The 23,830-nt window shown below is 36.5% G+C and overlaps 2 long non-coding RNA genes across 4 annotated transcripts; one reads left to right on the top strand and one right to left on the bottom strand.

The window, feature by feature from the left end:
• Positions 1 to 1,903: 1,903 nt before the first annotated feature.
• On the bottom strand, positions 1,904 to 21,613 carry LOC107822871 (uncharacterized). 3 transcript variants are annotated; one of them, XR_001656495.2, is made up of 5 exons: positions 21,388 to 21,608; positions 21,004 to 21,310; positions 19,938 to 20,020; positions 10,349 to 10,467; positions 1,904 to 2,123 (listed from the first exon to the last, which is right to left on the bottom strand). It is a non-coding gene; the product is annotated as an uncharacterized LOC107822871 (long non-coding RNA). The 3 variants fall into 3 exon arrangements; XR_012698667.1 differs by lacking the exon at positions 19,938 to 20,020 and having other exon boundaries at positions 1,907 to 2,123; positions 21,388 to 21,605; XR_001656494.2 differs by lacking the exons at positions 1,904 to 2,123; positions 10,349 to 10,467; positions 19,938 to 20,020 and having other exon boundaries at positions 20,860 to 21,310; positions 21,388 to 21,613.
• Positions 13,039 to 20,016, top strand: LOC107822870 (uncharacterized). Its single transcript, XR_001656493.2, has 5 exons — positions 13,039 to 13,496; positions 17,091 to 17,913; positions 18,004 to 18,420; positions 18,494 to 19,231; positions 19,314 to 20,016. It is a non-coding gene; the product is annotated as an uncharacterized LOC107822870 (long non-coding RNA).
• Positions 21,614 to 23,830: the final 2,217 nt, after the last annotated feature.

Consider the following 23,830-nt stretch of genomic DNA (forward strand, 5'->3'; position numbering starts at 1 on the left):
GAGATTTTCAAGGGCGTGATTGGAGTAAGTGATTCTCACTTAGTTTTGATTAAATTACATGAATATAACCTTGATTTCATCATATAATTAGTGAATTCGGTTGAAAGATTGAGAAAAGATTGAGAAAACTTCTTATGCCGAATTTTGGGGATTTGAGCGAGATTTTGGTATCGGATTTAAGTAATTTTGTTATGGTTGGACTCGTAGTTGAATTGGAGTTCGAATTTTGTAACTTTCATCGGATTCTGAGATATGGGCCCGGGGGTTAACTTTTGAGTTAACTTTTTGACTTTTGATTACGAACTTAGCATTTTTATATGGAATTGATTCCTATAGCTTGAGTTGATTGTGTCGCATTGTTTATGGCTAGATTCGAGGCATTCAGAGGCCGATTCGTGAGGCAAGGGCTTATTGGAGTAGAGATTTGCACGATTTGAGGTAAGTAACACTTCTAAACTTAGTTCTGAGGGTATGAAACCCTGAATTACGTGTTATGTGATTGGTGTTGAGGTGACACACATACTAGGTGATGGACGTGTGAGCGTGCACCATTGGAATGGTAACTCGGTCGATTTCGTGGAACCGTATAGTTGAATAATCTTGTTGTTATCCGTATATTCTCCATGTGTTAGAGAAATTGAGTTGCAATTCATGTTAGAAATTGTACTTAGGCTACATGCTGGTATTGTTGGGACCCACAGAGGTCATGTTGCATGTTAAATTATTTGCTTAATTTGTAATTATATACTCGGTCATAGCTATTATTTGCATATCATATGTCAGTCTCTGTTGCCATTTATTGATACATTATATCATCATTGTCTGGGCAGATTATCATGATTCTTGTGAGCCCGAGAGACTGGAAAGATTGATGACCGAGTGAGGTCGAGGGCCTGATTATGAGGATATTTATGGTATCAGACTGCACACCGCAACATGCTTTATTGATTCATGCCATAATTGGCTTATTATAGCGCTTGGGTTGGATTTTTCCTTCGAAGTCTGCACACCCACAGTGAGCGCAAGTACCTACTGAGTGCGACTGCGAGTGTCGAGTGCCGAGAGCGAGTGCCGAGCGATTGGGAGGATTGAGTGACTGTGAGAATGGAGTGAATGGGAGGACTAAGTGATTGCTACTTTGAGAGTATGCATATGAATTCATAATTGTTTTGTATTACAGTTGGCATACATAACTCGCATGTAGATATCGAGATGTATCGTATCTCTTTTTAGTTACATTTGACATATCTTACATGTTTGAGATTTAACTATTGAATTTGTAAGCATGCCTACATTTATGTACTGTATTTCTGTAATTGGACTGTACCTGTGAAGCTCGTCATTGCTTTCAGCCCAAAAGTTAGACTTGTTACTTACTAAGTTGGTTGTACTCATGCTACACCCTGCACTTCGTGTGCAGATCTAGGTACTTCTATGTACGGTGGTTGCTGACTTTGGAGCTATTATTCAGTTCAGAGATCCACGAGGTAGCTGCTTTGGCGTCCACAGTCCTTGACTCTCCTCTTTTATCATTTAGTTCTATTTGTACTGTTTCTCCTCTTCTAGATAGTATTTCAGACTATGTTACTGTATAGATGCTCATGTACCTAGTGTCACCCAGATTTTGGGAAAATATTGTATTGAATCACTGTCACGCCCTAAACTCGGGGAGCGCGACCGGCGCTCAACCGAGAGAACCTGGCCGAGCAACCTTTTAGATTATCTTCTACACAAACTCATATATGAATAAAGAGGAGATGTACTCCATTACTCAAACACTGAAAAGAATCTATTAACAACTACCTTTTCATTTCCATTAGCAACTTCATTCATAATTTTCAAATTATTACGAGTTTATAGAATTAATGTAAAACATGATTTTCAAATACCAACATTTCTAATTCAATTCCCAACATCAACCACAACCCACAACCTGTCTACGGAGCCTCTAAGTACAATATAAGAGTAATTTAGAAATGCCGGCAACAAGGCCCCAGCTATACCTCAAAATACAGTACATGATAAACAAAAGATACATGACCCCGAAATGAAGTGGGGCTCACCAAATAAGCTGAAAAGAGTGTATTGCTATCGCTGATCAATGCCGCCTGTTGTAGAATTACCTGCATCCATTAAAGATGCAGTGCCCCCGGCAAAAGGAACGTTAGTACTGTCGAATAGCACTAGTTAAAACATATGTCAACACACAGAAACAACAAGTCACAATCCACAATATACAAATGTCCAGTTAAAACATAAAAAAATTTAAAATACGAACTTCATATACAGTTTTTGGTTGGGAGATCATTAGCGCAGATATACCACCGTCTTTGTTAGCACGGAGACTGATCACGCCCGATCGGCTAGGTCATCTCCCCACGAATAATGTGGTTTGACAAGTAATGCGAAATAAAGTTGTTACCAAGAGTAGTACCACCATGTGCGCAACATGGCGTCCGATCTCCACCCGATCAGCTAGGCTGCCTTCCCACATATGCCGTGTGGGTTGACTTTTCTAATTCACAATTGTTACCAGTTTCATCTCAATTAAGGGGAATAATATCATAATTTTTCCAATATTTCAATTTTATCCCAAATAAAGGGAATAATCACAATCCACCCATACACCGGCACGTGTAGTTTCAGGTGTGGGCCTTATGACCCACCCTTCCTTGGTTTTGCTAATGATGCTCCCAAAAATATTTTTTTGATTGGATTTGCACACAAAGGTAACATAAATACAATTGTACTCACCTCAACATCTTTCACATTGTATAAATTCTTATTAGTATTTTCAGTTACTCACAACAATAATATTTCCTTGGCTCATTTTGCCATTCACAAGATTCTTTATTCTTGTCACGGTGATCGTATTTCATATTCCACACTTTCACCTCTTTGAATTTCAAAAGTCACCATCAAATATCAACATATAGAATATTTCAGCAATCATATAACTCGAATTTATTAGTAATGGAAACTTTAAACACACAAGGTTCCTTCCTAAATAATGGGGCATACCGACCAAGGAACACAAGCACACATCAAAATCATAAGCAATCAATACACCATTTATTCTTGCAATACTCCTTCCCAGAAATAAAAATATACAATTTCAATACCTGAATATGTAAGAACTCGAATCACACTAGATATATTTATAACGCAAAGCATTAGTTAAAGCAACAACTTATGGGCATGAATTGAGTACAAAAGCCTTTAGGCAATTCTATTTTCGAAATCATTTTTAAACAATCGAGTCGAGACTCATTTCATATTCTTTATCGCATTCTCTCAAATCATTTGCACTACTAGCCACAGTCATAACTTAAATTCTTGGCACGTTGGCCACACTCTATTTCTTCAATTCGCTTATTTTATTTTCAAGCATCATTAAAGATAAGCAACAACATGGAACTTCCAATCAAAACTTTAGATACACATATAAGCAATTATGAGTCTTAGGCATATCGAGATTTTCTCACCCAATTGGTATACTAGTTTTCATTTAAAACATGACTCAAAGCCACAACATTTTAATATGCAAACCATACTTTGAACATCTATCTTTCGACATAAGGTTTATTCGGAATGAACAAGTTTATAGGGAATAACCCGGAATATAGAAGTTTGGAATCTTGAGCCAATCATACTTGATCTTATGGAAACAATATGGAACTCGATTTTAAGAGAGAAAGTTTAGCCAACATACCTCAATTGAGCTTCCTTACACTCTAAAATGTTCCGAAAATCTTAGCAACTTCAATCTATTTTGAAAATGTAACAAATTGAATCAAAATTAGGAAGATGATCATGGTTCTAGCTCATTTGAGCATTTTAGTGCGGCCCATGAAACGGTTTTGCATTCGCATAATAGCCGTGAAATTGACATCAAGATGATCCAGAAAACTGACCCACTCTGCGACCAGTCTGCGGTCCGCAGAGTGGTTCTACGGCCGTAGAATGGGTTGCAGAAATGCCTACTTTTTTCCCAACATTTTCCTTAACTCTCCAACGCACTGTTCAATCCAAAAAGTCCGAACAACGGCGAGCTTGCGAGTCATGAAGAATTTCTACTATTATTATCCTCTACGCATGCCCCGACATCACAGAACCTCGATTTTTAGGAAACCTTTCACGGGGCCTTACATCCTGCCCCACTTAAGATCATTCATCCTCGAATGAGGATCAAGGTTCACTATTAACATCTTATGCACTCAGTCTTCATACCACATACCATCAACCCCAAATTTGACTAACTTCCTAAATTCCCAAAAATAATTTCGCCAAAGTTTTCCCTGTAACTAGGCCTATTCACTTGTCAGAGTCACACCAAAATAACTCCTAATAACACATCTACAACTTGACAAAGCATCACCATGTATAACAACATCACTAACCTCATCATTACAAGCATTATATTATCAAGAGTGGTATCTGGACATGAACTACATATATTTAAATCATAATACCTAGAAAGTACCTTTCAAATCACAATCATTTGACTATACACTCAAGTGAGAACACTTTATTTCCTTAACACTTTTGGCCCTCAAGGTGGCCTCCTCGACTTACATATTTCGCCATAACATATTAACGGAGGCAATCTCAACTCCTGGACTTTTCTAACAAGGATAGCAAATAGTTTCTCCTCATAATCCAATTACCCATTAACTTCACCTTCTTAGACATAGACACATGAAACACCGGGTACATGGAGAACAATAATAGGGAAACATCATACTCATAGCTTGGCCTATTTACTTCAAGATTCCATAAGGCCTAACGTGACTACACATACTTTACCTTTATTAACAATTCACATAGCATCCTTATGGAGAAACTATTGAGAATAACCCGTTCACTTTCTTCAACTCTAAATCTCTACGCCAAAGACCCAAATTAAACCCCTGGCGACCTCTAACAATTAGTCTAAGATGCGCTAGCATGAGTACGACCATAAAATTTCTACCTAATATATTTGATCACGGGACAATGATTCTTCTTTGACATATTTGAACCTTTAACCCCCCATAGATTTAATACAAGGAGGAACAACGGGGTTCGAGGTTGGCTAGAATTATTCAAGAATCCATCAATGGGCTGAGCAGAGTATTTCATGAGGTTGTATATCCTAAAAGACATGAAGCTTATTACTGATAACGCTGACAAGATTAATCATAGTGATGACATCATTGATTCGACAAATGAGGCATATAGTTAACTTGTATATTGGCAATAGAAATCCTTAAGGAGGAACAGTCAAGTACGTGACACCAATTACCTACTTGAGTGTAGGGAAAATTTGTTTAATTTAAAATGAGAATATTCTGGCACCCTGAATGTGATTTGGGTTTCAAAATACATGAAGTTGCATTATGCTCTTAAGAGTAAATGGCACAAGGAATCTATGCCACAAGCCTGCGAGGATGAAAAAGAAGTTGAACACTTGTCATATTACTATCATTCTGACAGCTTAACCCCTTTCCGATAGTTGATCCTATATGAGAGAACTAGAGATGCGACAAACTTGTCTTTCAAATCAATATACTCATGATATGTGCCCAAAAATCTAGAAGCATCTAATTTCAGCCTTTCACGAGTGAAACCACATAGCTGGGACATCTAAATATTTGGGATGAAATCATATTTTGGTTAGAGAAAATGAACATTTTTCTATGAGATAGGCATGTTTCTGCCATAATAACTCTCAGGATGCAATACCAGGCCACTTCATGGAAGACTACAATACTAGGTATAAAGTGATCTACTTACTATGAGACGATTTAGGTGAACATGATAGTCATACTGAGATGTGTAAACAACAAGATCTCCTTGTGACGAATTTGTGATAAATCTCAAATTTCTCAGAAACTTTATGAGGACAAGTGGATCCTTTTAAATTGACATGTACGCACATGATAGGTGCTGATATATGCTCCCATGTTACTAGACAGTGGAAAGGATTCATGATAATATACACAAATGAACAAAGTGATTGTTCAAACCATATGAGCGACATACACCGGAGAGAAAAAGAGTGGCTCAAGAAGGATCTCAACACTTGGCTGCTTTACATTAGATTTTATACCACATAGGTAAATATTATGGTGGTGCGTGCATCGGCACTAGTGAGCAGATGTTATCCATTTGAATCAAAAGGTTTTGTACGAAATTCATTAGGTATAGTCCCTTGTTGAGAAGTTAGGAAAGCAAGTAGGAAGTATTAATCCTAGAGTTATAACTCAATTCAAGGACATAATTATAGAGCTCAATTTCTCAAGAGGTTGTAAATAAGAGAATATGTGATAGAGTGGCTTCACGAATAATGCGTCTCGTTTAAGGAGTAGATACAAAGAATGACTCAAAAAGTTGTTTCGGTTCTATCCCAACATCTATAGTAGCATAAGCAGTGACATATGACAAAGTGGAACCGGGATCAATAAGAGCATACACATCATGAGATTAGACGATCAATATACCTGTAACCACATCTGGAGAAACCTCAAAGTCTTGACGTCTACTCATAGCATAAAACCTCTGGGGCCCTCCCGAGCCTCAAGCTGGGGGAGGCGCAGTGGATGTAGTAGCTACAAAACTGGATGGCTGGGTCATACCCCTGCCCAAGCTCTGGCGAACCAAATAATAATCTCTTTGAAAGTGACGTGTCATACCACACTTGTATCATACATTGGTACCATAGTGACATACTCCACGATGACATCTCCCACACTTCACACAACGGGGATAAGGTCCGCTAAACTGACTCATCCCACTGACCTGATATTTACCCTTTTCGCATACATCATAAGCATAGCCCTTATCCTTCCTCCAAGCTTCCAATGCGGTAGTAACAATTTCAGTGCCAGATTGTTGTGTGGCCCTTTGGAATTGCCCAAATCTACCACCCCTAACGCACTGCTGAGCATACTCACAACACGACGCCAAATGTTTCTTCCCGCATGACGGACATAACTGGATGGGTGTTCCCAACCTAGGGCATTTGTTCTTCTTGTGCCCCATCTTTCCACAACCATAACATATTTCAAGGGTCATCCAACATGTTCCCAAGTGTCGCTTGCTGAAAATCACACAACCTGGTTCATTAGCACCAACAACCCTCTTTCGTTTCTTAGATTTTCTCACCACGCAATCCGGTGGTATGGTGACATTGGTCGGAATAAGGACACTTCCCTTAGCAACAAGTTCTTCCAATCCTCCACGGCTCGACCCATTCTCCCAACGAACTCTGGTATAATCTCCTTCAAATTTGATGGCGCGGTATTCCCTCCTCACTGTTTCGAATTCGGGGATTACTCATCTGGAAAAATGAGACCTAACGAGGAAATTAGCTTCCTATCTTGAGCTCTATCGCACGATATAGAGTATCAAAGAAGTGTGAAATTCTTAAATGCCCAAGTAGCCTCCTCATTATAGATGTGGTCGACAACACACCGATAAGAAGTACTCTACCAGACACGGCTCCGAGATATCCTAGGGCACTTTAAAAACCTTAGGCTCTGATACCAAGTTTGTCACACCCCAAACTCGGGGAGCGCAACCGGCGCTCAACCGAGAGAACCCGATCGAGCAATCCTGTTAGATTACCTTCTACCCAAACGCATCTATGAATAAATAGGAGATGTACTCCATTACTCAAATACTGAAAAGATTCTATTAACAACTTCCTTTTCATTCTCATTAGCAGCTTTATTCATAAATTCTTATTAGTACTTCCAGTCACTCACAATAACAATATTTTCTTAGCTTATTTGGCCATTCACAAGATTCTTTTTTCCGGGCACGATGGATGTATTTCATATTCCATACTTTCACCTCTTTCAATTTTAAAGGTCACCATAAAATATCAACATATGGAATATTTCAACAATCATATACCTTGAATTTATTAGTAATGGAAACTTTAAACACACAAGGTTCCTTCCTAAATAATGGGGCATACCGACCAAGCAACACAAGCACACATCAAAATCATAAGCAATCAATACACCATTTATTCTTGCAATACTCCTTCCCAGAAATGACAATATACAATTTCAATACCTGAGTATGTAAGAACTCGAATCGCACTAGATATATTTATAAAGCAAAGAATTAATTAAAGCAGCCACTTATGGGCATGAATTGAGTACAAAAGCCTTTAGGCAATTCTATTTTCGAAATCGTTTTTAAACAATCGAGTCGAGACTCATTTAATATTCTTTATCGCATTCTCTCAAATAATTTGTACTACTAGCCACAGTCATAACTTAAATTCTTGGTACGTTGACCACACTCTATTTCTTCAATTCGCTTATTTCATTTTCAAGCATCTTCAATTTAGGCACACATATAAGCAATTATGAGTCTTAGGCATATCGAGTTTTTCTCACCCAATTGGTATACTAGTTTTCATTTAAAACACGACTCAAAGCCACTACATTTTAATACGCAAACCATACTTTGAACATCTATCTTTCGACATAAGGCTCATTTGGAATTAACAAGTTTATAGGGAATAACCCGGAATATAGAAGTTAGAAATCTTGAGATAATCATACTTGATCTTACATAAACAATATGGAACTCGATTCTAAGAGAGAAAGTTTAGCCTACATACCTCAATTGAGCTTCCTTACACTTTAAAATGTTCCGAAAATTTTAGCAACTTCAATCTATTTTGAAAATGTAACAAATTGAATCAAAATTAGGAAGATGATCATGGTTCTAACTCATTTGAGCATTTTATGAAATAATAGGTGTGCGTTAAAGTTCTAAGGCCCTTTTGTGGAAGATTGCATCATTTCCCAACCCATTCTCTACCATTTTTAGTTCAAAACCTTCCCACATACTTCAAGAATACATGCATGCAAGGTAAGCACCCCCATCCCATGAACTACCTTACTAATTGCCCATTCTAGTTAACTTTTGAAATTAAGAGTTTGGTGATAGAACCTTACCTCTTAGGATGAAGACCTCTTAATAATCTTCAAGGGTTTATGCAAGAATTGAAGAGTAACTTGATGAAGATCACTTTCTCCCTCTAGGACTGTCTCTCTCACTCTAAAGTATCAGATTTTGCTCAAAAATGGTCTATGGGATGGGTTTTAACGGAATTGGGTCGGGTTTAATTTCTAGTTAACTTTTGAAATTAAGAGTTTGGTGATAGAACCTTACCTCTTAGGATGAAGACCTCTTAATAATCTTTAAGGGTTTATGCAAGAATTGAAGAGTAACTTGATGAAGATCACTTTCTCCCTCTAGGACTCTCTCTCACTCTAAAGTATAAGATTTTGCTAAAAAAATGGTCTATGGGATGGGTTTTAACGGAATTGGGTCGGGTTTAAATAACCAAAAAATGAAGCTCCGGAACAAGTTCAGTGGTCGCATATGCGACCGCATAATGGTTATGCGGTTCGCTAACCAACCGCGAAATTGGGGTGCCAGAACTGGAAGGAAACTGACCTCGTCTGCGGTCACTATGCGGCTCGTAAACCTGTTTTGCGGTCACATAATGCACCGCAGAACGGTTTTGCGGTCGCATATGCGCCATGGAACCTCTCTTCGAAAACTCACAAGGCTAGATATGCGACTATAGTGCGGCCAGCAAAACGGTTATGCAGTCGCATAATGGCTGCGAAATTGACATCAAGATGACCCAGAAAACTGCCCCACTCTACGACCAGTTTGCGGTCCACAGAGTGATTCTGCGGCTGCAGAATGGGCCGCAGAAATGGCTACTTCTGCCCAATATTTTCCTTAACTCCCCAACGCACTGTTCAATCCAAAAGGTCTGAACCGCGGCTAGCTTGCGAGCCGCGAAGAATTTCTACTATTATTAACCTCTACGCCTGCCCCGACATCACGAAACCCCGATTTTTAGGAAAATATTTACGAGGCCTTACAGTCACGGTATTTTCGTATATGTATTTATGAGATTTTACTCTTAAACTCATTTTCTTATGTTTTTAAACTTAAAGAAATGCGTGGTTTATTGAGGTTGTCGGCCTGCCTAGTATATGTCGATAGGCACCATCACGACATGTGAGATTTGGGTCGTGACAGGTATACATCATATTTATTGTAAACCAAAATTATTTTAAAATATTATTTTCTATAGCTACCTTTTATATTTTATAACAAAATAGGTGTTTATGGTCCTCTCTCTTTCTTTCAATTAACATACAATTCTCTCTCAGAATTTTTCTTCTTTCTCTCTCTCCCCCTTCTCTCTCTCTCTTCGAGCAAAATAGTTGCTTCTAATCGTGAATTCTTTAGCCGAATCCTCTAGGGTTACTGCAATTGAAAATACTTCTAAACTGTTGGGAGAAAGAGGAGAAAGACAGACCTTTTCTGTACGAATCCGATGAACTTTCTTCTCTTCTTGGCTGGAAAACGCCATCTCCCACGAATTTTCTTCTCTTCTTTGCTATTTAGTCTCATACAATGATACAAATGCACTGTATTCTGTACAAATTCACTCAAATACATTATATTTTTGTATAAATATATTTTTTTGCTTGTATTTATGTATTTCGAAGGTGTATATTTTTTTTATTATAGTTGAATACATGATATAAACATTGAAATACACTGAATGAAAACATTGAAATAGAACAAAATATAAACAGTGAATACATTTAATCTTAAAATATAACTAAATACAGTAAAATACACTGAATACAAATAGAAATACAGTTAATACAACCAATGAAATATATTAAATACAGCATTAATAACATGTATTAGGAATAACTAAAATACTATTAATACAAATATATTTGAATACACTGAATACAAAATAGCGAATACAGTAAATACAAACACTGAATCTAATGAATGCAATAGTAGAAAACAAATACTGAAACACACTAAATACAAAAGTTAAATACAACAGTTATATACAACTGAATTTTTTTTCTAATTAATTGTGTTGATAATGAAGCATGTTAGAATTGATTTTGTTGAGTTATATTAGGAGTGTATTAAGCTAATTAATCCTATTTCTGTTATTAGATAGCAGGACATTTTTAAGATGATTGTCGTTACTGTATTCATGAATACATGGTGCAAATACATGTGAATACAGTCGCGTACAGCTGTAACCCCCTGTTTTTAGGCGACTTTTGTTACTGTATTCATGAATACAGTTGCGCGAATACATCGAATACACTATCGTAATAACTGAATAGTAGTTATAGGAAGTAATTATGTATATGATAGTTATAGGAAGTTAACAACCACTAAACAATCGTGGTTTCTGAAAATTCCTCGTCTCTTATATCTCGGAGTCTATTCGAAGCATAATATCTTGACTTGTGAACGGTAAAATGTTCATTAATTAATCATTTATTGAGTAAACATGACCTCTATTTGAAATTAAAGCTAATATAATGTAGTACATTTTCGTATTACTTGGTCAACTTTGATGGCCACATATTCATGACTTCGTGTTCAAAAAAAAAAGATGTTCCCTCATTTCGCAACTTGCCTCTTATTGGAGAAATAGTAGAAATAAAGAAGTGAGAAATTCATTAATAATATATTTGTTGTATTATGCAAACTAGGCATGTTTATGTGGCTTATATATAGGGAAAATGTAAATGCTGGTCGTCATTAGTTATTTTTTGTAGCATTCTCTATTTATGTGTATGTGTATATAATAAACAAACACCTTACCAGTGTTTAAATAACACTTTTAACTTGCACTTTTAATGTCCTCCTTCAGCTTATTGGTCCAGTTCCAGTATTGGCCTCAATGTATTTTTAGGTTTAGCATTGCCCTTAACGTTTTCTTTTAGTTTAACATGTCCATAAATTAACAGACTAATATTGTGGCTTTTTATCAATAATGTGGCAATATAAGAAGACCCTTTTTATCAACATGCCCAAAAAAAATACAAGAATCTTGGTTAAGGAGAAGAATTGTTTGTAGCTGAATAAAGGGGTGTTAATTTTTTTTTCCTTCAATTGGGGTTTGTTGTGAATAAATTCAGTATTCTGGATTTATACTGTTTTATTGTGTTTTTTTAATTCTGAAGAAGACCCTTTTGGATTTAGGGGCTAAAGTTCAGTTCTTTAAGTTATTTCTTAGAATTTTGAGAATGTTTGGATTTTTTTTTTTTTTGCTTTACTGGTGCTAAACACAAATTCTGAAGAAGACCCTTTTGGATTTAGAGGCTAAAGCTCAGTTCTTTAAGCTATTTCTTGGTATATTAAGAAAAAAGATTGGATTTTTTTGATTTATTGGTGTTTGGGTTGTGGTGGATTGTTCTGATTTTAACCTTTGTTTTGGTTGGTGAATTTCCTTATCCGGGGTTTTCTTGATTGTTTTTTATTGTGTTGGATTCTGGTGCAAAGACTCAATTTTTTTAACAGTTTCTACTGTTTTTTTCCTTCCTCAAACAGTCTATCTACCATCCCAAGATAGGAGTAAGGTCTGCACTATCATCTCTAAACCCCATTTTTGGGACTCCACCGGGTCTATTGTTGTTGTGGCAATTTACGATCGGTCCAGGTATAACTTAATGCGAATTAATTATCAAATCCATATGTATAAATTCAACCCATGCATATCATTGAACCCGAATTTAAAATTAGCCTTTCACCTCGATTCTTTTCTTCTTCCTCATACAATGCCCTTCCCTATACAATACCCTTCCATGAACCTAACAACTTTTCTCAACAAGAAATTTGACAACCAAGAAACACGAATTGACATTGCACCTTCTTATTAGTCTCATACCTGCTAATATAACAAAATATTAAGAAACCAGGCAGGCACTTTTTTCAATCCTTTGTCCGTTTGTTTCTTTATGCAACAAAACCACAAGTATTTGCAGAGAATTCTTTTAAAATATAAAATTTATTCTATTGGGTTTGTATGTCACGCCCCGAAATTAGGATGAGGCGTGATGACAATCAACCTATCTTACTTGTCGAACAAAACTTGTTCTAACTATCGAAAATTCTATATAGAACATCATACCCAAGAGACTCATAAATAAATCTTAAGATAATAGATGTTTGAAAGCTAAATGATAACTTAAACACTAACATGTCTGACAACTGAGTCCACTAACAAAGTATCTAAAGAATCTGGAGTCCATTGCATTTGGCACCCCTAATGTCTATCTTTTTTTTGTGATTTGCAACCTGTCATGTTTTGTTTTACGATTTTAATCCTAAGCTCTTTATTCACTTGCAAAACAATAAAATCATCATTTATATAAATTTTTCATGAGGGCAACATAGAAAATACAAATAAAATATCTTCTTTTTTTTTAAGTTATTTTTTTATGGTGGGACGTTAATCCTAGTGAAACTCTTGCCGCCATCATCATTGCATCGTGGGAGACATGGTTAAGCTCTCCAAGCATAAAACGCGCTAAAGGCAGCGTCAATTTTACCGAGAATAAATAGCACATCCAGTATATCATCAATGGATAAGAGCAAGGAGAAACGGAAAAGTCGATTGAAGAAGGAGAAATTGAAAGGTAATAAGTTCAGAGTAAACAAATTCCATTCGTATGCTCTTTAATTCGTCGATGGGTATTGAATTGCCAAAAGCTTATTGTTTGCAATGCGTAAGATGCAATCCATCATTAACATGTTCTTGTCCCATCCTCTATCTGCTATTGATTTTCTTTTTTTAAAAAAATAAATCACAAAACTCTAACTCACTACAACAATGCACCAGAAAGAAAGGTTTGCAAATCTATCAAAATTTCAAACAACTCTGAATACTATCATGTACATCAATAAAGAAAGATCAATTCATTTAAGTTCTTGCTCTACTTTGGATAAAACAGGCCTTGTGTCAATTTAGCTTTTTTGTTGGCCGTAGTTGTTTACTTTTATTGAATATTCTGATACCAAAAGTAGTTCTTCAATATGTATTTTTTTTTATCTAATCTAGAAATTGAGCTAGCTAAAATAATTTTAAACCTTGCATGAGCTTTTTACATTGAAGATTCACCATGGAGGTGAATTCTTAGATGTACATTTGGGAGGCAAGATAGATTTTATTGATAAGTGTGATCCACATAAATGGTCATTGCAAACCTTGGAATGGATTGGAACAACGAGATTAAGATACAGCAGTAAGAAAAGAGGATAAAAAGAAAAATCTAGCAGGAAATGGCGAAGTTAGTGTAAAGGGGAGGAAAGAGGGGAAGGAAAAAAAGAAAGATAAAGTGATGGAGAAAGCCAAGAGTGCCAATTTTGCCGGGTTACTACTGGAGGACTCAAGTACAGAATCTGAGAATGATAACATCTCTCCTAAGTATGATTCAGATGACATGTGCAGTATTAATAGCGATGATGATGAAAAGGTTAGAAAGGTTGAAAATGTTGCATTTAGGGCAGAAACAGACATGGATAATTTAACATTTAGGTTGGGAAAGACATTCATTGATGCAATAGAATTTAGAGCTGCACTGAGAGCTTATTCTATTAAAAATAACAAGAAAATTTCCTTCAAAAAGAATGAATCTGATAAAATTTCTGCAAAATGTTGTGATCAATGTCCACGGCGCATATATGCATCTAAAAAGGCACCAGATGACCCCACAATCACGATAAAAACTTTAGTTGGGAAACATTCTGATGATTGTTTGTTTGTTTATGTCAACAAAAATGTGAAATCTCGAATGATTGCCAAATATTTCCTGCATTATTTGAGAATACATCCAGATGTATCAGTAGGAGATTTCATGGACAAAATACATGAAGAGATGAATGTTGAAGTTTCAGTGAGCAAAGTGTATAGATGTGATGACCCAAAAGGTCATCTTATGTTTTAAAACTCGAATCTGCGCTCTTAAGCCTTAAAAATCTCATTTTTTTTCCCTCCTCGATTTGTGTGCACAGTTCGGACAGGTTTCCGAAAAGCTTTTATGTTGAAAATTGATGAAAATAAGAATTTATGCCTTAAAAGTTAATTTTAGTTTACTTCGGTCAATATTTTTAGTAAACGGGCCCGGATCCGTATTTTGATGATCCCGGTGGGTCCGTATCAAATTATGGGACCTGGACGTATGCCCGGAATCGAATTTGGAGGTCCCTATCTCAAGTTATGAATTTTTGATGAAAATTAAAAATCTGAAAAATTAATTATTTTTAAGAATTGATTGATGTTGGGCATTGTTAGTGCCGGGTCCGTATTCTGGTTCCGGAGCCCGGTACAGGTTTATTATGATATTTAAGACTTGTCTGTGAAATTTGGTGAGAAACGGAGTTGATTTGACGTGATTCGAACGTCCAGTTGAGAAAATAGAAATTTTAAAGTGTTCTTGAAAATTTCATTTGATTTGGTGCTAAATTCGTAGTTCTAGGTGTTATTTTGGCGATTTGATCGCGCGAGCAAGTTCGTATGATATTTTTAGACTTGTGGACATGTTTGGTTTGGAGCACCGAGAGCTCGGGGTGAGTTTCGGATAGGCCACGGGATATTTTGGACTTTGGAAATCTGGTATTTTGCTGCAGCAAGTGTTCTGGCATGTCCTTCTTCGCGTTCACGAAGGTACTCTCGCGAACGCGAAGAGTAAACTGGGCAGCTGAAGGTTTCTTCTTCGCGAACGCGAAGCGATGAGGGCGTTACCCTTCGCGAACGCGACAAGCCCATCGCGAACGCGTAGTGTTAGGCATTGGGGATGGGGAGTCAGCCGTTCCTTCATCGCGAACGCGAAGGCCAGGGGGGAGTAACCATCGCGAACACGAGCTGGGTCTCGCGAACGCGTAGACTTGGCAGCCAGTACCCTTCGCGAACGCGATGAATACTGTCGCCCAGCACTTAACAGAATCCAAAAACGGAATTTTAGCCAAAAACTCATTTTTCTCAAAAAACAAGCGGTGAGAGGCAGTTTTTCAAGAGCTATTTCTTCCCTAAATTGTTGATAAGTGATTCTAAACCATTTTCTTTCAATTACCCATTACATTTCTTGAATTTTCAACCTAAAATCTAGAGTTTTCATGGTAGAATTAGGGGTTAGGGTAGAAACTAGGGATTTCGGGAATTTGGAGATTTAGACCTCAATTTGAGGTCGGATTCCAAAACCAATTATATATTCGGGATCGGGGATGAATGGGTAAGTAGATTTTGGTCCGAACCTCGGGTTTTGATCAAGCGGGTCCGGGGTCGATTTTTCGACTTTTTGGAGAAAAATTTAGGAAATTTAATTTATGCAATATAATTGACTCCTTTAGCAATATTTGATATTATTGAGTTATTTTTGAATAGATACGAGTGGTTTGGAGATGAATTCTAAAGGAAAAGCTGTGATTGAGAATTAAGTGGCCTTCAGAGCGATGTAAGTGTTGTTTCTAACCCTGACTTGAGGGAATTAGGAACCTTAGATTACTTGCTAAGTGAAATCCATGTGAGCAACGTATATGTGAGGTGACAAGTACTTATGTGCCGCCAATTTACCTGTTTTCCATGTTTCTCTGTTTTCCTTATATTGTCTCTTTCCTATGCCAAATTGCTATGTGTTATATTAGTGTTGTTCAATTTATCGTTCTTATCATGTTTACGAATTTTCTGGTGATAATTGAGTGTTTATTTCAAAGTTGAGATTGATATTATGGAACCAAATGTTGAAGTAATGTTTGTACTTATTAATCTATCTCTCTGTTGTTATTTATGCATTGCATTATGGTAAGGGAGAGTGTTAATACACGAAGGGTGATGCCATGCCATATTGTGAGTGTTAATGCACGAAGGGTGATGTCGTGCTATGATATGAAAGTTAATGCACGAAGGGTGATGCCGTGCCGTTTCTATTAATTTTAGGTGAGATTGAGAGTAAAAGCACAAAGGGTGATGCCGTATATTTTTCATGGTATATTGACTGCTCCGATGATCATTCTATTGTAGTTCTTTATCTTGTATTCCCCTACGTATGTTCCCCTCCCGACATTTTCTGTTTAGTTCTTCATCTCTGTTATTTATATATACACTATTAAATTGTACAGGTTGATTTGTAGGTGCCTTGCCTTAGCCTCGTCACTACTTCGTCGAGGTTAGGATCGACACTTACCAGTATATGGGATCGGTTGTACTGATACTACACTCTGCACTTTCTGTGCAGATTTTGATATCGGCTCGGGTTGATCGAGATTTTGCTATTGGTCCGCTGTCCGGAGACTCAATGTAGATCTGTCGGTGTTCACAGACCTTGAAGTCCCCGTCTATCTTTTCTGTTCTACTGTTTCTTTCATTCAGACATTTGTATTTCTTTCTGACTATTAGTTGTAGCAAATTCTAGAATGCTCGTGAATTGTGACTCAAGATCCGGGGTAGTAATTAATACAGTTTTATAATATTCCGTACTTATTATATTTCATCTTAGTTAATTATTGTTATTTACTGAATGGAAATAAGGAATTGGTCTAACGATTTTCTAACGTTGGCTTGCCTAACAAGTGAAATGTCAGGCGCCATCATGGTCCCGTCGGTGAGAAATTTCGGATCGTGACAATAGAACAAAGACAATAGCAAAGGAAATGATAGAAGGTCTCTACAAAGAACAATATGCAAAATTAGAGGACTATTGTGCAGAACTCAAGAGAAAGAATCCAGGATCAATTGTATTGTTAGAAACAACACCTCATGAAGAGGATGGCAGACCTGTTTTTGAAAAAATGTACATATGTCTTGAGCCCTGCAGAAGAGGTTGGATGGAAGGTTGTAGGCCACTCATTAGGATAGACGGTTTCTTTCTTTAAGGACCATATGGAGGTCAACTTTTGACAGTAATTGGGATAGATGCTGATAATGGTATATTTCCTATAGCCTACGCTGTAGTTGATATTGAAAATAAGCATAACTAGAAGTGATTTTTAAATTTGTTGGTGGATGACTTGCAAATTAGAAATCATGATAACTTATGTCTCATTACAGACAAACAAAAGGTAAGATTTTTTATCCACATATAATACCAAATTCTAATTGCTTTCAATTATCAAAATTAGCCATGTTTATTATTCTACTCACTTTTGTAGGGTTTGGAGGGAGCTATTTATGAGACAGTTCTCCAAGTTGAACATAGGCTTTGTGTAAGACATTTGTATAATAATTTCAAGAAAGAGCACAAAGGTTTATCGTTGAAGATAAGAGTTTGGAAAGCTGCAAGGGCAACTCATGTAAGTAAGTATAGATATGAGATGGATATGCTGGAAAAGGAGGACAAAGAAGTTAGAAATTAGTTCAACGATAGACCACCCAAATTCTGGAGCAAGTCACATTTTAGAACAACAACAAAGTGTGATATGCTTTTGAATAATCTTTGTGAGGCATCAATGGGACAAAACCCATTTTGAGGGCAAGGGAGAAACCTATACTTGGACTACTTGAAGGAATTAGAATATACTTGATGAAGAAACTGAACCAAAAGAGGGAAGACCTGCTCAAATACCAAGGTAATATTGTTATTGTAACTTCTCTGAAGCACAAAATATTTAACATGATCCTGACAATATTTTACTATAACAGGAAATTTATGCCCTCGAATCCGAAAACTAGTAAAAAAAGTGAAGGAAGACTCGGCTACATCAATTCCTACTTGGGCTGAAAAATTTTCATTTCAAGTAAAGACCATGTATGGTGAACAATTTAGTGTTGACTTGAGTGGAAGAATCTATTCATGTAGGGGATGGGACCTTACAGGAATCTCATGCTCACATGCAATGAGCTGCATATTCCATATAAGAGAGAATCCAAAAAATTTCATACATGATTGTTACAAGAAGACTGCTCAAATGAGGATTTATGAGCCAGTCATTGCTCCAATGGATGGACCTGATATGTGGGAACCTACTGATCTACTTGATGTTAACCCTCCTAACTATGAGCCGAAGACAAGTAAGTTGAACAAAAATAGAAGAAAAGAGCCCGATGAAATTGAAGCCTCCGAGAGAAAAGTAGTTGAGATGAAAAAACAGAGAAGAGAGAAAAAGAAAAAATAATCTACAACAAGTGAAATGCATGATGTTACCAAATTGAGTAAGAAAGGGAAGTTAGGGAGGTGTAGCAAGTTCTTGCAAACTGGTCACAACAAAATAACTTGCAACAAGAGTAGCGATTCCTCGAATTCAACAACTCTACCTCAAGCTACTCAAACAACTCAAGATTGGTGCCAAAATGCTACAAGTCAATCCCCACCCAAGTAAGCAAATCAATTTTGAGTCCACTTATTGGACTGGACATATAAATGAACCTTCCAAACTCAATGTAAGTATGGAACCTTGAATATAGGTGATTTAGTACTTTGAGAGACAGTTAATATATTTGTGTTCTTTATTTATTTTCACAGCTAAGAAGGCCAATGGAGGATGATTCATCTCATAGACCTGCGCGAGCTCAAGTTGGTGGCATTGTGTTAAATGCTGAGAAGTATATGTAGAATGGAAAAAATTGTATTAGCTTACAAACCCTTCAAAATACAAGTGCTATAGAGAAGTCCAAGAAAAAGAGCTTTGATGTGGAAGAAAATAGAAGCAATTAGCATATGAAATTATCAGCAAGAACAAATTTTAATTTCATCAAGACTTCTTTTGTTGTTTAATGGATATTTCCCTATCATTTATTCCTAAGAGATTTTCAATGTCAAGTTTGTCATTTACCTTTACAATTTAATTTTAGTATTTTTACTCTTCGAAGCCTTTTATTTGTATATCCTATTTTGCCCTCATAAAAAATTTATATAAATGGTGGTTTTATTATTTTGCAAGAGAATAAAGAGGTTAGGGTTGAAATCGTATAAAAAAATAAGACAGGGTGCAAATCACAAAAAAGGATACACATTAGAGGTGCAAAATGCGACGGACTCAAAGAATCTGAGTATATAAGTCTTCCGAGGCATTCCCCTAAAATAGTATAAATAAAGGCGTCTATAAATAAATAAATAAATAAAGTCTAGAGAAAGATTTGTTGTTACCGCTGAGATGAATCAACAGAGCCTGCACTCTAAGTCACGAAAATATGTCTCTAATCACGGATTTTCACCTACAAACGCAACACCTACCGCACGACGTGGTAGGCCCAAACGGGCTAAGTACCACCAAAGGATAGCTAGAAGTCTCATTGACTGCCCCCAAAGGTGGAGGGCAAGACTAGCGTGGGCCACATAAATATAAAAAAAATACAGCAAGTAGAGCAGACAATTCATATAAAAATAATTGAATAATCTAAAAAGCTAAAACTTGTTTTGATAACTGAATTCAGATTAGTAAATGAAAGTCGAAGCTATAAACTAATTTTGTATCTAATAAATGAAACTAAAACTTAAAACTGAGTCTAAAACTGATATCTGAAACTGAAGTTGAAAACTGTGTTACTTTTAAAAAAATAGTTTTTCTGAAAATATTGCACATAATGGCGCTATGTATATGAGGATCTGGGCACCGTATGGGGACTGTTAAAGCTACTTTGGAGCCTCCGGTCATGCTTACTGAAACTCAATCTGTATGTGGGGCCATCGAGTGACTCAATCAAGCTTAACACGTCTGAACGTGCTAGCATCTACAAGCATGTGGTAGCTAGCCCTGGCCACCGTGACACTCATGCTCGTGGAGGGTATCTACTTTTCTCTTTTTGAATCTGAATCTGAATTTGAATATTTTAGGCCCTCGTGGATAAAGTCTCCACTATACTAACTCATACACACTAAGCCCTCGTGGATAAAGTGAGACTATATTATTTTTTTTCTTCTGAATCTGAACTGAAAGTTTGAGCAGTACAAGCAATTTCACGTAAACAATCAATCAGAGAACATCAAGAACCTATTCATTTTCTGTTCTAAATATGAACTGTAGGTCTGAGCAATATAAGTAGCTTCACATAATAACAATTCCACATAATCAAATAATTACAACAAGGCATACTATTTAAGATTTCTCGTATTAGAGGTTTTCATTGTATATATATAGTAAGGCAAGCAAGCAAGCAATATACTATTCACATTTTAATATAGCCCTTTACTTAGGGAAGAAAGTTCAAATCACCTCTAATGGGGTGCTCAAGTTTTTCCTTCCAAGAACTCACGAATTCGGCTCCTCAAAATCTACAGTTAAGCAGTTACAATCATTATTTTGTCCTACTAACTCAACACCCATAATTCACTCGAGGCTTTATTGGCCAGCAATAACTTTTCATAACTTTCTACCCATAACTCTTATAAATTTCATAATCTGTAGTCATAGTCTGTCATAAAATTACTAACTTTAATACTAATAGGTAACGAAACGTATCTTGAATGATGCCTCCACAAACCCTGGGTCTTGACGAACGCTTGATTTTTTGGGTGAAAACCTAGATTTTAGGAATTAGAAGGTGTTAAACGATGTTAATCTAAATTTTTTAACTTGAATCCATGGTAGAAATCTTACCTTGGGTGGATTGGTGAATCCCTAATCAAGTCGTTCTTGCTCTCAAAATCTCTCCAAAATACAGTAGAAATAAGTGAACTTCTCTCATTTTGAAGTGCCTCAACCTGACACGTTATGCCACACGTCGCATGGCACCTCGAAATTTTTTAGAAACTCAAATTTTCGCCCATTTGACCCAAATTTGGCCTGGCATGTCGAGCCGCACGTATGACACGTTGTTTTAGGATATTTTTTTCGGAACAAATTGTTGTTATGCTACTCTTTAGTAAAATAGTCATAATTTCTTATACGAATGTTGAAACTATAAACGTTTAAAATTCTAGAAACTAGACTCAAAGAGCTTTCATTTCATAGTTCAATTTATTATACATTAGGAAATATGATTGTTTAAAGTTGGATCATGTGAGACTATGTTCGTTTTCTTCTCTTAAATATTTTTTCTTTGTTTCAAACTACCTCTCCTCTTTCATAGATATCCATATAACCTTCCAAACATAAGATTTACATATTATAAACCTTCTAAACTTTTTGAACACCCATGTGTCTAACATATGGTTTGAATGACGTAATACTTAGCGAAAATTTTTTGGGACATTTCATTGTACAAGAATATTCCTCTATAAATTTTTAATAGAACTTGAAAATATTAAATATTATATTCCTTTCAATTTGTAGATCTAGCAAAATAATATTTTGGCCATACTTTCATCAATTTTCTGCTAGATTTGCAGAGAGATACCATAGCATCTGTGTTCTTGAATTTCGGATTTCTTATTGAGAAGAGTTGTTAGCTTCAGGAGAGGTATTGCATGAGAAAGAAGAAAGAAATCGAGGTTGGTTTGGGTCCGATCTCGAAGGAGAAATTGTTATTGGGGCGGAATTGTTCTTCGCGAACGCGATGAGATGGTCGCGAACTTGAAGCGGTGGGGGCTTACCCTTCGCGAACACGACTTGCTGTCCGCGAATGAGAAGCTTTGTGGGCACCTGGGGGAGGCTCGGCAATAACTCTATGTGAACGCGGGATTTGGCTCGCGAATGCGAAGGCAAGAGGGATTTAAGCCTTCATGAACGCGAAGGGTTGAACGCGAAGGGTTGATCGCGATCACGATGGCCAGTTGACCAGTGGCTTTCGTAAACGTGTCAAGTGCTTCGCAATCGCGAAGGGCACCTGACCGCCACGCATTAAAACATTCCAAAAATCGAGATTTCACAATTTTTCACTATTCTCAAGTTAGAGCTCGGCCCAGAGGCGGTTTTGAAGAGGTTTTTTATTCCAACTTTATTGGTTAGTAGATTTTAACTTATTTTATTACATAAACATCCATTGATTTTAACCTTTAATCTAAGATTTGTCATGGTAGAAATTAGGGATTTAAGTAAGAATTTGAGAATTAGAGAAATTGATTTTTAGACCTCAAATTGAGGTCGAATTTCGAAACTAAACACATAACCGTGCTTGGCGGTGAATGAGTAATTGGGTTTTGGTCCGAATCTCGGGTTTTGACTAAGCGAGCCCCGAGTTAACTTTTGTTGACTTTTTTCGAAATCATTAAAGATAGAATCTGTTTCACTCGTGGGTAGTTTCTAAAGCCTAATTTGAATTATTTGAACTATATTTTACTAGATTTGATTGGTTTGGAGGCTAATTATAAAGAAAAAGTCGCAGTTGTGCCTTGATTTGGTTGTGGAGTGAGGTAAGTATCGTGGTTAACCTTGACTTGAGGGATTAGGGCTTGTTGGTCTATTTGCTACATGTATTATTTATGGGGATAATGTATATGTGAGGTGACGAGTATATATGTGTTACCATTGGGTTATATCATGCGGGTGGACATTGTTTCTTTGTGTTGGATTGTTTTATCTACTATGTTTTTTCCATGCCTAGGTTAGATTATTACTGTTTTAATTATTCGTCTCGTATTTATTGTTTATTTCAAAGATTTTGGAAATTTTGAAAGTTGAATTTTTTATCATGGCATTATAATTGAAGTGAAATATCTTCCCGCCTTGCATTATTAATTCGGACTGTATTATTACTTGGTGAGGAAGAGTGAAAAGCATAAAGGGTGTTGTCGTGCCTTATTGCACACATTATCATCTATTGAGAGGTTGTGAGGATTAAAACACGAAGGGTGATGACGTACCTTTGACTGCACATCATTATTATCATATCATGTGAGGTTGAGAGTAAAAGCACGAAGGTGATACCGTGCCATTTTATTTATGATATTACATGGTGAGGACGAGAGTAAAAGCATGAAGAGTGATGCCGTGCATCTTTAATACATTGCCTTATTTAATTTCCGGTTTGGTGATTTACTTGGTTACAATGTTGCGCATTTTGGAAAGATATTATTTAGTTACTTTATACTTGGCGTTCTTATGATATTCCCCTTTCGCAAGTCCCCTCCCCATTAATATTTTAATTATTCTACTTGTTGTT

The sequence above is a fragment of the Nicotiana tabacum genome, chromosome 14, assembly GCF_000715075.1.
Source record: "Nicotiana tabacum cultivar K326 chromosome 14, ASM71507v2, whole genome shotgun sequence".
In the NCBI taxonomy this organism is placed as follows: domain Eukaryota; kingdom Viridiplantae; phylum Streptophyta; class Magnoliopsida; order Solanales; family Solanaceae; genus Nicotiana; species Nicotiana tabacum.